Genomic DNA, 14,499 nt, shown 5'->3' on the forward strand with positions numbered 1-14,499 from the left:
CATGATGCTGCCACCACCATATTTGACAGTGGGGATGGTGTGTTCAGAGTGATGTGCAGTGTTAGTTTTCCTCCACACATAGCGCTTTGCATTTTGGACAAAAAGTTCCATTTTGGTCTCATCTGACCAGAGCACCTTCTTCCACATGTTTGCTGTGTCCCCCATATGGCTTGTGGCAAACTGTAAATTGGACTTTTTATGCTTTCTGTTAACAATGCCTTTCTTCTTGCCACTCTTCCATAAAGGCCAACTTTGTACAGTGCATGACTAATAGTTGTCCTATCCACAGATTCCCCCACCTGAGCTGTAGATCTCTGCAGCTCGTCCAGAGTCACCATGGGCCTCTTGACTGCATTTCTGATCAGCGCTCTCCTTGTTCGGCCTGTGAGTTTAGGTGGACAGCCTTGTTTTGGTAGGTTTACAGTTGTGCCATACTCCTTCCATTTCTGAATGATCGCTTGAACTGTGCTCCGTGGGATGTTCAAGGCTTTGGAAATCTTTTTGCAGTCTAAGCCTGCTTTAAATTTCTCAATAACTTTATCCCTGACCTGTCTGGTGTGTTCTTTGGACTTCACGGTGTTGTTGCTCCCAATATTTTCTTAGGCAACCTCTGAGGCCCCCACAGAGCAGCTGTATATGTACTGACATTAGATTACACACAGGTGCACTCTATTTAGTCATTAGCACTCATCAGGCAATGTCTATGGGCAACTGACTGCACTCAGACCAAAGGAGGCTGAATAATTATGCACACCCCACTTTGCAGTTATTGATTTGTAAAAAATGTTTGGAATCATGTATGATTTTCGTTCCACTTCTCACGTGTACACCACTTTGTGTTGGTCTTTCACGTGGAATTCCAATAAAATTGTTTCATGTTTGTGGCAGTAATGTGACAAAATGTGGAAAACTTCAAGGGGCCAAATACTTTTGCAAGCCACTGTATATGCTTAATCATTAATCTTCATCCTCATACTCTCAATAGGTCAATTCTTTATCGCCTCAGGTCTTATTTTCATATACCCATTTAAAATTTCAATATATACAGTGCATGCGTTTCATTAGCTATTATCATAGAATTGCATACAGTATTAAGGTTCTAAAGTTTTTAGGTGTTACAGAGCTAACACAGAGATAAAACCTCATTAATAATCACAGTAATATAAAGTAATATAAACAAGATACACAGAATAGTTATATCGTTCTATTCTTTTGGCGGACTCAAAGCGCCAGAGCTGCAGCCACTGCAAGGTCTCCTACTGAATAGGTGTCTCCTATTTCTTCACTGTTTTTTTTTTTTCAGGTCGGCCTCGGGTTTACTTGGAGCAATTAGATTCTTTAGGGTTCTTTCGATTTACTTTCTTAAATGGCCCATAATGGAGGTCATATAATCACAAACATATAAGCATGATGCATTCTAGCAGAAGTAATAAATATGCACAAAGCACAATGCACTTTTATAGGGACATCAGAGATGTGTTATTCATCAGAGAACAATGGGCATATATTACACAAAAGATGTATATTGCTGTATATTACTGTGGTTATTAATGAGGTTGTATCTAATATGCAATTCTATGATAATAGTCAATGTAACACATGTATTGTGTATATAGAATTTTGAATGGGTATATAGATATAAGACCTGATAAAGAATTGGCCTATTGAGATTACAAGGATGAAGATTAATGATTAAAGGGAACCTGAAGTGAGGAAAATTATTTAAAATAAACACATGACGTAGCTGCAAATGAATATTACATACTGACCTCACCGTCAGTTCCTCTCAGAAGCTCACCATTTTCTTCTTAGGCTCCCTGCACACTGCAAATCCGTTTTCCGATTCCGATTCCGATTCCGTTTCCGATTCCGATTCCGTTTCCGATTTTCCTTGAATACATTCAACAGAAAAACGGATCAAAAAACGCAGCATGCAGTTAAGATTAAAAATCTGAATCGGAATCGGATGTAAAAACAGATTAAAAATCTGAATCTGAATCTGATTTGCTTGCAGTGTGCAAGAGGCCTTACAGGGATCCCTTCCAGTTCTAACAAGATTTTGTCAGAACTGAAATATACCAGCTGCTGTCAGTTTTATATATCAGCAGCTGTCAGTTACAACTGAATGTGCAAGGTAATGTCCATGTTTCCCTATGGCTCAAGTGGGTGATATTATAGTTTAAAGGGAACCTGAACTGAGTAAAATTATTTAAAATAAACACATGACGTAGCTGCAAATTACATACTATCCTCACCATCAGTTCGGCCCCATTCACACTGCAGCGTTTTCCCGCAATTTCGGCAAACCGCTCAAACGCTAACGCTTTTTAAAAGCGCTAGCGTAATGAAACCCTATGGGCCCGTTCTTACTTGAGCGATTTGCGTTAATCGCCGCAAATCGCCCAAAAACGGGCAAAAACGCGTAGCCTGCACCATTTTCAGGCGATTTCCAGGCGATCAAGTTTCAGTGCTATGGAAGCGCAAAATGCGATCGCACCAAAATCGCCGCTCTGTTCAGTGATTTTTCTGCGTGAAATTGCGGAAAAATCACTCCTGCAAAAACGCAGGTGTGAATAGAGCCTTCCTCTCAGAAGCTCACCATTTTCTTCTTACAGTGATCCCTTCCATTTCTGACAATATTTTGTCAGAGTTGAAATATACCAGTTGCTGTCAGTTATATATCAGCAGCTGGCAGTTACAATTGAATGTGTAAGGTACTGTCCATGTTTCCCTATGGCTCAAGTGGATAGTAGAAATCTGGCATAAGTGACAGGTTATTTTGTACGCGTTGCGGTCCGCAATAGCGCTAATTACAGTTGGGAATGCGGGAAAAGATACGCGTAGCCAGTCCTGACGGGCCTGTCGGCAAAAACGAAACTAGCTGGCAGCAGGGGACCAGAGGATTAGTGAGTGGCTGCGAGGCCACAGGTGGGTAAAACTCATTTTTTTTGGAGCTAGTCTACTTTAGGGGACTCACCGCAAATCCCCATAGACACTTTCAGCTGGGCTGCAGAAACGGAACAAATGTCCGCTTTCACCTTGTTTAAACCCCCACAAGCCTTATACCCATGGATAGGTAAGCATATCCTCTAATGAATTGTGAGGTTTTCGGTCCAAAAAAAGTTGAAATTGGCTGTGTAGGAGCCGCCGAACGGCCTTAATCTCGGTTCCGTCGGCCATCTTCATTCTGCTGTGCAGGTCCTTTCTTCCTCCTCATTGGAGGGTTTGTTAGCTGCTGACAGAAGCTGGCACGCCCCCACCGAACAATTCCCTCCAATGAGGAGGAAGAAACGACCTGCAGAGCAGAACCAAGATGGCTGACGGACCCGAAACTGCGGCCGTTCGGCGGCTCCTGTACAGTCAGTTACCACTTTTTTTGGACCGAAACCCGCCAAATTCGTTAGAGGACATGCTTAGCTACCAGAGGATATAAGGCTTGTGGAGGTTTAAACAAGCAGACGGAAGACATTTGTTCCGTTTTGCAGCCCAGCTGAAATTGTCTATGGGGATTTGCGGTGGGTCCCCTAAAGTAGACTAGCTCCTTTTTTTTTCCTGGCTTAAGGTTCACTTTAAAAATACAGCAGTATGAGAAATACTAGGAGGAGGTCCCTGCCCTTGCGAGCTTACAATCTAGAATGATAGATTTCTACTTCTTATTGTAAGTGACAGGAACATAGGAGAAAAGCAATTTATGGTTAATTTTACACTGGGAGAAATGTACTTCTTATTTGTATGTGTTTTAAATTTTAAGATTTTTGCGACAGTTCCTCTATAATGGCCTATAACTAGGCATAGAGCACTATACAGCATTCCAGCCTAAATATGTGAGGTAAGTACCGTTGTCATCACCCAACTCCGATAAAAAGTTAGGATAATAGTAGTGAAATAAAAATGATCCGCCTGAGCCAAGTTATCATGCCAAAAAGATGAATACAATACAACTGCTCCATCAGACAGTTCAGGAGCATGGACCTTGATCCATACATAACTGTGTTTAACAACAGGATTAACTATAACGGGTCCCGCGTGAATGGTAGCTGCGTAAATGTATACAGGTAGTGCCCGGTTAATGAATGAGATAGGGACTTGTAGGTTCGTTCTTAGCCTGAATCTGTTCTTAAGTCGGAACATTGTGCCATCTCTGTCCCCTGTACCTCCTCTGTGCCCCCCTGTGCCTCCAGTGTCCTCCTCTGTGCCCCCAGTGTCCCCCTCTGTGCCGGCTTATACAAGTTTGAAAGCCATTTTTTCTTTGAATTTTTTTTAAAATCGATTTTCTCAAAAACTCAAATGTGAAAAAAAAAGTGGGCTTGTTACCATGGAAACACTGAATCCATGCCGTTTGTATCGGCGGGTCGTTCGTAAGTCGGGCATTCGTAAGTCAGGGACTACCTGTTTTTGTTTCGAGGCACTTGTTGTTTTACTGACCCGAGGAAGTGGGCAGAGATCCGTGAAACGTGTTGTCTTTGTGAATTGTGCTTGAATAAACTCCTTAGGAGATGTTATAGCCTTTGGTGTGGTGCTATCCACAGCCACAAAGGACCCAAGGAGTGCGACCATCCACTTCTGGCAGGACCTGGAATTCCGAGCGGGGACGGTAATTTCCCCGCAGGCGATGTACGGTGGTTGCAGGGACTGCACCCCACCTTTGTGAGTATGATCACACTCTGAATTCAGAGCAACACCAAACAATCAATGATACTGCCCCATTTGGCTCCTGGTCCCTCCTTGCCAAACATGTGACCATGTCCCCTCCTATGGAAGGAAAACCACAGTCATCCTTACTAACCTATACACCACTTTAAAGTGTACCAACATTCAGGCAGGACATTGCACTTAAATCAGTAAAGCAGGAGTATTTACCAAATCACTCGACTATTTTGTATTAAAGGAGCACTATGGCGAAAAACTGTACAATTTAAAATATGTGCAAACAGACAAATAAGAAGTACTTTTTCCAGAAAAAAAATGAGCCATAAATTACTTTTCTCCTATGTTGCTGTCATTTACAGCAAGTAGTAGAAATCTGACAGAAGCGGTTTTGGACTAGTCCATCTCTTCATAGGGGATTCTCAGCAAGGCTTTTATTCTTTATAAAGTTATTCCCTAAAAATGATTTAAACAATGATGCTGGCCAGCTTCCCTGCTCGCTACACAGTTTTTTGGCAGTTGGATAGAGCAACTGCAATTCACTAAGTGCTTTTGAAAATAAATCCCTGAGAGTCCCCCCATATAGAGATGGACTAGTCCAAAACCTTTCACTTTTGTCAGATTTCTACTACATACTGTAAATTACAGCAACATAGGAGAAAAGTAATATATGGCTCATTTTACTCTGGGAAAAAAAGTACTTTTTATTTGTTTATGTTTGCACATATTTTAAATTTTACAATTTTTCGCCATAGTGCCCCTTTAAAATGACCCTTTTCCTTGCTGCAAATAACAAACCTTGTTCTCATATTTGGCTTTAGGTGACACTAGTTGCTGAGGAAGCAGTAGCCAGGGATTGGGTGGGAGGAGAAAAACAGCTTCATAGATGTATCAGCAGAAAACCCGAGGACATCGCTTCTTATTTACTAAAGCCCCAGAAGGCCGCTGGTGCCCCTTCCCATCACCTCTACAGCTGATAGCAGCCGCTTTGATCGCACTGGCAGGCAGAGAGCCAGGGACCTCGCCTTGCTATGCTATTTCTTCTTTATTTTGTTTTCTGTGATTTGACCCTTTCACTCTTACATTTCACATCTGGTGGTCGAGCCAGGTTTAACATTTTCTCATATGTGAAGGAAATACATTATAGACAAAAAGTTCATGAAAGATCCCTAAGCATTCTATATTTATTTTCTGAACGTAGGGACAGGAAGGAGCCTACAGCACAAAAAATAAAGTTAATTCAGTATGTCACCTGATCATTCCGCCAATATTTATTACATTTATAGATTTTTTTAAATGACTCTAATGCCTTGTACACATGTGGGGTTGGTACTCGATCTTCCAGGCAACAGTTCCGTGCCGAGAGCTGTAGTCTAGAGGCCAGCAATGCACGTCTGTTGCTATGAAGGGGGAGGAGGGACAACAAGCGGCATGCAATGGAGCGGCTACCGGCAGGTCGGGCCAGCAAGTGGAAAATGTGCTTGGGGTTGGTCAGGGGTCGTTGCCGGTAAAGATCAGGGGGCTACTGTACACATGCTAGATTCTTGGCTAACATGGTCCTTAAAGCGGGATAAAACTCTACACATGATGAATTAAAAAACAAATCATTATTTGGCACCCTCACAATAAATGTACTGTGCCTGTAACACCAGTTCAAAGCCTGGCACCATGGTAAATACCGTATTTTTCGGACTATAGGACACACCTGACTATAAGACGCATCTAGGTTTAGAGGACAAAAAAACAGGGGAAAAAATATATACTAAACCTGATGCATCCATGGTGAAGGGGCATCTTGTGGATTACCTCATGCCCCCTTGTACCTCTTGTGTCTCTCTGTGTCCTCCTCTGTCCCCCTTGTATCCTCATGTGTCCCCCTGTGTCCTCCTCTGTCCTCCTTGTATCGTCCTCTATGTCCCTTTGTGTCTCTTCCTCTGCATGGGCACATAAGTCCCTGACATTTCAGCGGGTTGGAGGTTGGTATTGGCAGGCGTTCACAAGTCAGGAACTTTCTGTATTTGCACTATATTAAGACGCAGTGACTTTTTTTCTCCACTTTTGGGAGATAAGAAGTGAGTCTTCTAGTCCCAAAAATACGGTAATTTTCTTTATATTCACCCTGGCTGAACGTCCAGCTAACGTTGAGCTAATTTCTGCATGATAAACACAATCACTCCAAATTTTTCAGGAAAATCTACTTCCTCCTACTCCGTATGGTCCCTAAGGGACTGCAGGTTCAAACATGTATATACTTCTACTGTAAATGTGCAATTAGGGCCCGCAATCGCTAGCGGTTGCAATTCAGAAAAGTCCTTTTTCCCGGCGATTGCTATTGCGATTTTGCTATGCATTGCACGGAATAGCAAAATCGCAGCAATAATCACAACGCGGCTTTTGTAAAAATCGAATCGCAGTAGTGGAAATAACCTACCGTGATTCCTATGTTATTTAGCAAACCCTAGCGATTTTAAAATCGCTAGCGGGAAGCACCTCTAGTGGAAAAGGGCCCTCAATTTGCAGGGGGATGCGTTATATACATTTTAATCAATGTAGAATAGATTTTTTATGATTTTAGACATTCTGCAGATATAATCTGTAAGTGCTACCCATGTTGTAAACTGTGATAAATTTCAAAATGTAATTCGGGTTGAGGAAAAATTTTGCAATGGGCAAACACTGGCTAAATAATTTCTGAATTTATAAATGAATATTGAAAAAAATAAGCAATTTTATTAATGATTCTATTTTGACTTCAGTTCCTCCTTCACTTTTGGTTTTACATGGGCTGAACTTGTGGGATATTCTCTCTAGACAACCGGAGACACCCTTTACGCTCTACATACATTTATGTAGGGAGGAAAACACATAATATGGATTATTTTTGTAAAGAGACCATCGGGGTCATCCTGCAACTGTGACCCCTTTTTTGACTAAAGTGAACTTACACTTTTAATCAAGGCGAAAGCCATGGCTGTCTGTTTATCCTGTCAGTAATATTAGTGTGATTCTGATGGTTGGCGTAGCACGGCACTGCATACACACATATCACAGCTATGACCTCATCAGTGGGTCCATCTGGATTCCATTAGATGTATACACGGCAAAATGGGGCGCAGACATTGCGGCACCACCTGAAAGTGATCACAGGCTAATTGTCATGCTCGGACCTCCTTAGGAAGGCACAAAGAGAAACATACCAGAGAATACGGCAAACACAGAAATAGCGGCATGTTTTGATCAGGATTCAGTTTTATAAGCTTATAGCACACAGAAATACTTAGTGAGGTTTGCATTCATAAAACAGATGGTACTTGCGATAATTCAGCTTTAAAGTGAACCAGAGACGAAGCACCCTCAAGTATTTTACCATATATATCAGAACATTAGAGAAAACACCTACCCTGCTCTCTGTTTCATCCTTCACTGCTCAACCTGCTTTTATCAGCTGTGATAAGAATCCCCGACAGAGCATTCAGTCTGGCTTTGCTCAGGGATCCATAGAGCTGAGTCATAGCAAAGCCACAAGGGGGCAGGCTTGGGCTTGAAAAGACATCAGAGAAGAGAGGCTCAGCTATGATGATTCCTGAGCAAAGCCAGACTGAATGCTCAGTCGTGGATTTTATCAGGCCTGATAATAAGCAAGCTGAGCAGTGAAGGATGAAACAGAGAGCAGGGTAGATGTTTTCTCTAATGTTCCCACTGATATATATGGTAAAATGCATGAGGGTGCTTCGTCTCTGGTTCACTTTAAGTGAACAACTGTGGTTACCCACAATGCACCGCTGCTGAATATGCAAATTATCTCTTTATGCCCCTGAAGCCAGACTTACATCCAGAACCGCTGGTGTATAGCAAGCCTATAGCTTATAACATTTACAGAGCCACACCAACCCCACATGTAGACAGTCTGTTTTGGACTTTTGGTCCTCCTCAGTACATGGCAGGGATTGATATGGCCCTATGGGATAGGGCTTGGACCAGTACAATGGAGTACCTAAGCAGATCGGGGTAACACAAAACTACGAGAAAAGTATTGGGATTAAAAAAAAAAAAGAGAAAAATTTGCTTTTTATTAATACCACCAAAAGAAAGCTCTATTTGTAAGAAGAAAAGAAGGTAACATTCATTTGGGTGCTAAGTTGTATGACCGAGCAATAATCCGTTAAAGTTGCAAAGTACCGAATTGTAAAAAATGGCCTGGTCTAGGGGGCTATAAACCTCTAGTCCTCAACTGGTTACACTTGTAAAAATGGGATGACATGAATGTAGAAACAGCAGATAGACAGTCTGGGACTTGAGATAATAGGGTAGAGAGGTCAGGATCCGAGAGATAGATTTAGGTGTCATCAGCATAGAGGTGAACTACTGCGCCTGCGCAGTACGCCACGGACCACGAGGCCATGATTGACACCGGCGGTTCACGCAGCCGCAGTAAGGACGACCTCGAGGTTAACCTGAGCAGCGTGCGGGGAGCCCGGGACGGCGGCAGAGAGCGGAGCGATCAGCGTCGGCTGCAAGGGGCTGGAGAAAGCCCCAGGTTAGTAAAGCTGATTTTACATTTTTTGCCTGATATTTCCTTTAAGCAGAGCAGCTTAATGTATTAGGCCCTATATGTGGAATAAAGACTTTTCAATGTGTCCTGTGCAAGAGTTCGGATCTGATTTATGCTCAGTCCACACATTTCAGGTTTTAAACGGATCAGTTTTTCAAAAAACTTATCTGTTTTTGCTGTTTGTGCTTTTGCAGAAGACGTTTCCAGTCCGTTAAAACATATGTCAGAAATGCCTTCCTTCATGTGTGTTTCTATTGGATAAAGAGGTCCACAAAGATGACGCTGAGGGGAAAAGCACGCAGTATGCAATCTGCTTTGGCATCCGTATTGTGTGCAAAGTTCTGTGTATAGAGGGAGAACCGCTTTTATGTTGCCTCTGTGGGGATCCGGGCTCCGGGAAAATCTGGACTCTCCATTCAGTTTTCATGCAGGGATCCGTTTTTTGACCCGAGTAAAGACGGCTGCTATTTTTAACATTGGAATGCGTGACTCAGATTCTGACTGCGTCAAAACACGTACAACACGGATACGGTTCCTGAACAAGTGTGAACCGGCCCTTAACCAGTGCCAGCAGCTTAGTGGGGGAGAATGAATAGGGGGTACTATTCATGAGCCTTTGGTGGTCTCAATCCATAGACAGCTGTACACAGGTCCAGTTAAAGTGTACCTGAGACCAAAGAGGGCTCAGGTTTTATACTTATCTGGAGCTTTCTCCCGCCCCCTTGAAGCAGCTCGGCCCCTCATCATCTCCCTGGGCTGCTCCTGTCTTGCACTGCACGGCCCAGTACTGTGGCCAAGTTGCGCTTTGGCGCACGCTCTGCCATCATGATCCCGGCTACTACGTTCATACCTAGAATGCTCCTAACCACAGAAGCACAACGGGGTAGTGCATGCGGCCGGACCGTGCATGTGCAACTTGGGCACAGTACCGAACTGTCCAGCGGGACATAGGAGTGGCCCGGGGAGATGGCGAGGGACAGAGCGGCCTCAAGGGGGCTGAAGGAAGCCCCAGGTAAGTAAAAAAAAATCTGAGACCTCTATGGTCTCAAGTTTCCTTTAAAGAACACAGTATTTGAAGCCTGCAAAAACTTCACTTGCTTGTAATACTTGTGCTGCAGCCACTTCTACCTTCCACCAGAGGGCTCTCCTGAGAGACGGCAAACATGCTCTGTAGTGGCTTGAATGAGTGGCCCATCTCCTCTGCACAGAAATGCCTGCTAAACTTTATTGTGTAAATAATGCACAGAGATGCTTCAGGCTACAACTATTTTATTTAACCACTTGCCGACCTCCTAACGCAGGATGGCGGCGGCAGACTGCCTCCGTTATTACTCCACAACACCATATGGCGTCATCTCAGGAGGAGAGAGATGTGACGATAGGCTCGCACGTGCGCAAGTTCCCTTCAGTAAACACAGCGGGCCCATTGATTAGCCTGCCAGCCAGCGATAAGCGCTGGCAGGCTGTTTTTTTAGGTAATTATACATTTAAATATTTATATAGTGCTGACATCTTATGCAGCGCTGCACAGAGTAAAGTCTTGTCATTTAACTGTCCCTCGGTGGGGCTCACAATCTAATCCCTGCCATAGCAATATGTCTATACTGTATATGTGGTGTATATAAAGTAGTCCAAGGCCAATTAAGGTCCGGTTCACATTAGCTTTTGCCAACGGAACTGGCCATACGGTTCTGTGGTCCGTTCCACTAAATGGACAAAAAAAATGCAGCAGGATCCAATTTTCCAGAATGTTTCGCTCAGCGGAACGGAAACGGAAGGTTTTGCAGCACAAAAGGAACCAATGGAAAACAGACGTTTTACAGCACACTGGCTGTAAAACTGACCATTTTCCAGGATGGCCGGATCCGTACGGCCGGCTCCGCAAAAAGATGCAGATGTGAACCGGGCTTTAGCGGGTTGGGAGTAATAAAAATTGTTTGTTTGTTTTTTTCTAAATATATATATATTTATAATATATATATATATATATATATATATATATATATATATATATATATATATGTGTGTGTGTGTTTTTTAATTAATAAAAAAAAAATTAGCTGCAGCAAACAAATGGCACCAAAGAAAGCTCTATCTGTGAGAAGAAAGGGGGGGGGGGGGGGTAAAATTAATTTGGGTGCTAAGTTGTATGACCAAGAAATAAACAGTTTAAGTTGTGAAGTGCCGATTTGTAATAAAATAGCTTGGTTTCTAAAGGGGGTATAAACCTCTGGTCCTCAAGGAGATTAAATCTAGTCCGTTCTATTTGCATTATTTATAGCAGAAGCCCCTAGGGACACATTGAAATGACTACTGCGCAGTTTACACAAACTGCACATATCCTTTAAAGTCTTCATTTTCCAGCACATGTAATAATCAGGAATGATTAGGAAGCTGTGAAATCTATGCTGAAATCCTCACTTGGTTACCGGCAGTCAGATCCCAGGGCACGAAAACAGGGTAATGATAAAGTGCGGTTTCCAATCATTTCAGCCACTCTATTCCGTAACTTGCATTTGTCTTCGTTAAGGCACGGTATGAGCTACTCGGGGTGGAATAAGCCAGAGGGCATTTATCACCACCCATAATTTAGCATTAAGGGGAAATAGAATATGCTTCACCTTCTTATTCCAATGCAGCGTACAAGAGATTTTTTACTGGAAGCACAACAGTGCCCCCTACCAGCTACTGACTAGTACTACTCTACTTTACTAGAGACACAGATTGCCCAGCAAGCTCATGGTGAACCAGAACTCCTAGCAGTATGTAAAAGGCTGAAAGAGACCAAAAAAAGCCCTCTTACTAAGTACTATGCAAACCAGAAGTTTTCCTTATTGAAACAGGAGATATTTGTGATTATTCAGGTTGGCGTGACCCAAAACAGTCTGTATGCATGTTGGATTAATCTGGCTGACACATCATTACATTCCAGTGGTTCTGGAGGTGTGGTTAGCTATCAGGGACAACAAAGATGATTTGCACACTCAGCAGTGATACATTGTGGGACACCTCATATGCTCACTCCAACCTGAATAACTGCAAATACCTTGTTTTAAGATGGCAAACTACTTCTACTTCACTAATGACTGGTAAAAACAAATATGTAATTCATATACAGTAATAACAATAGTTTAGAAAAACCATATATTTTAACCACCTTGGCGGTAATGACGAACTCAGCTCGTCCGTTACCGCCGCGGTGGATTGCTCAGCCCCTGGAGGGTCTTTTTCTACCAAATTTTCACTTTGCTACCTACATTGCCCCTCCGATCACCGCCGGCACGCTCCGATCCCCCCGATCGCGCTGTTTTATACATCCCCCCCCCCCAGCCCGCACCGGCGCAGCCTCTCCATAGCCTCCAGGGGTCGCTATGGCGGCGATAAGAACTGCGCATGACGCCCGATCATCGTCATAGCAATGCCTGAAGCTATGGTGGAAGTCCTGAAGCTATGGTGGAAGTCTCGCCCATTGAAGCCAGGTAAATATCGCCGGTGGCGAGCGGAGGGGACAGTGCTGGGGGACTTGGGGGGAAAGTGTAGCCAGCCACAATTAATTGAACGCCAGGGTGGTTAAAAGAATCTATCACAAAGCAAATATCGTGAGTGCAAAGAATCTGATGGAAGCAGCTATACCATAACTCACAGGCTTTATATTAAAGTGGCACTGTAGTGACATATAGCAGAATGCAGTAAATTACTCAGGATACCAACTTTTAAGGTAATTTTCCTGGTTTCAGCATCAGAAACACTTAATTTATAAATGAATATTGTAAAAAATAAAACATTTTATTCATTATTCATTATGTTATTTTCGGCGACAGACGCTCGGCAAGCAATCCAGCCGGCGGAGCTACTTGGCTAAGCGGCAGAGAACCTCTTTACCCACTTACTAACTTCTGCCATGCTTTTCTACGTCCTTGTTTATAAACACCTATAAACACACATAAACACTTGGTTCTGTTTTCTATTTTTAGAAAACATAGTTAGCATAGCACCATCTTGTGGCCAAAAAGTAAAACTACTTTCAAATACATCATTATACACTTACCATAGAAAAATTAAATACATTTTCATTATTTTTTTTTAACTCCTTCACCCCTAAGCCAAAATAAAATATTAGCGCCATACATGGTACTAGGGACACAATTTAAACATTGTAATAACTGGGACAAATAGGCAAATTTTATCTACAACAGCACATTTTATTTTTAAACTACGACTGAAAGTAATATAAAATAATATAATTCTAAGCATAAAATACTGCCCAAAGAGAGCCTAGTTTGTCCCTTATAAAATAATATATAGATCATTTCAGTGTGCTAATTAGCGATAAACTTATTACCGAATGAATGGGAAGAGCTTTTAAAGGGAAAAAAACCTGTGGTTGAGAAGTGGTTAACATGCCGCTCCCCCCTGCCCCACCGTGTGAAGTCACGCACACACCACTCCATCACCCCTCCATTCCCCACATGGTAACAGAAGGTGTTGTCAGCTACACAGCTGACACACATCTGTACAGGCCGGCCCAGTAATGTTGCCTAGGGGATTGGGACATCAGTTGTTAGGTTAATGGGAAGAGTTGTAAGCAGGACCAGATTTACCATAAGGCTTGTACCTACAGGCACCTGATTATGGAAAGGTGGCTAACTTCCCTCCCTTAGTGCCTCCTTCCCTATGCAGAGTCCCAAGCAGAGTGTCTGCCTTCAGTCAGGGGCACCACCAGCTACTTAATACTGAGGGTACCTCTGGCTACCTAATACAAAAGGGCACCTGTAGAGTGGCTGGTTAAGGGCTCTGCCTCTGACACCAGGGTTTGAATCTCAGCTTTTCCGGTTCAGTAAGCCGTCACCTATTCAGTGAGGAGCCCTTGGGCAAGACTCCCTAATACTGTTGGCTGCAGCTCTGGCGCTTTGAGTCCGCCAGGAGAAAAGCGGGATATAAATGTTCTGTGTCTTGTCTGTAGCCACCTATGACGGGCAATGGAAGTAAGGGAGCAGTGACAGCTGGGCACACTTGTGGTGCAGCTTGCTGGGGGTTTGTAGGTTCATGGAGGGAGAAGTCTAGGGTGCCAGGACATCTGTGCCTATAGGCTCCAATGTGGAAAATCCGGGCCTAGTTGGCGTGTGATAGAAACACTGGGAGATCTAAAATTTGCTGATAACATCTGTTTATTGTCTCAAAAGTATACAGATATGAAAGGAGAAAAACTGGAAAGGTTACAAAATGAAGCAAAAGTGTAGAGATTATAAAATAAATCTGGTGGTCGTTTACCTATTTGGGAAGTGTTACCAGAGATCGTG

This window comes from Hyperolius riggenbachi, chromosome 7, assembly GCF_040937935.1.
Source record: "Hyperolius riggenbachi isolate aHypRig1 chromosome 7, aHypRig1.pri, whole genome shotgun sequence".
In the NCBI taxonomy this organism is placed as follows: domain Eukaryota; kingdom Metazoa; phylum Chordata; class Amphibia; order Anura; family Hyperoliidae; genus Hyperolius; species Hyperolius riggenbachi.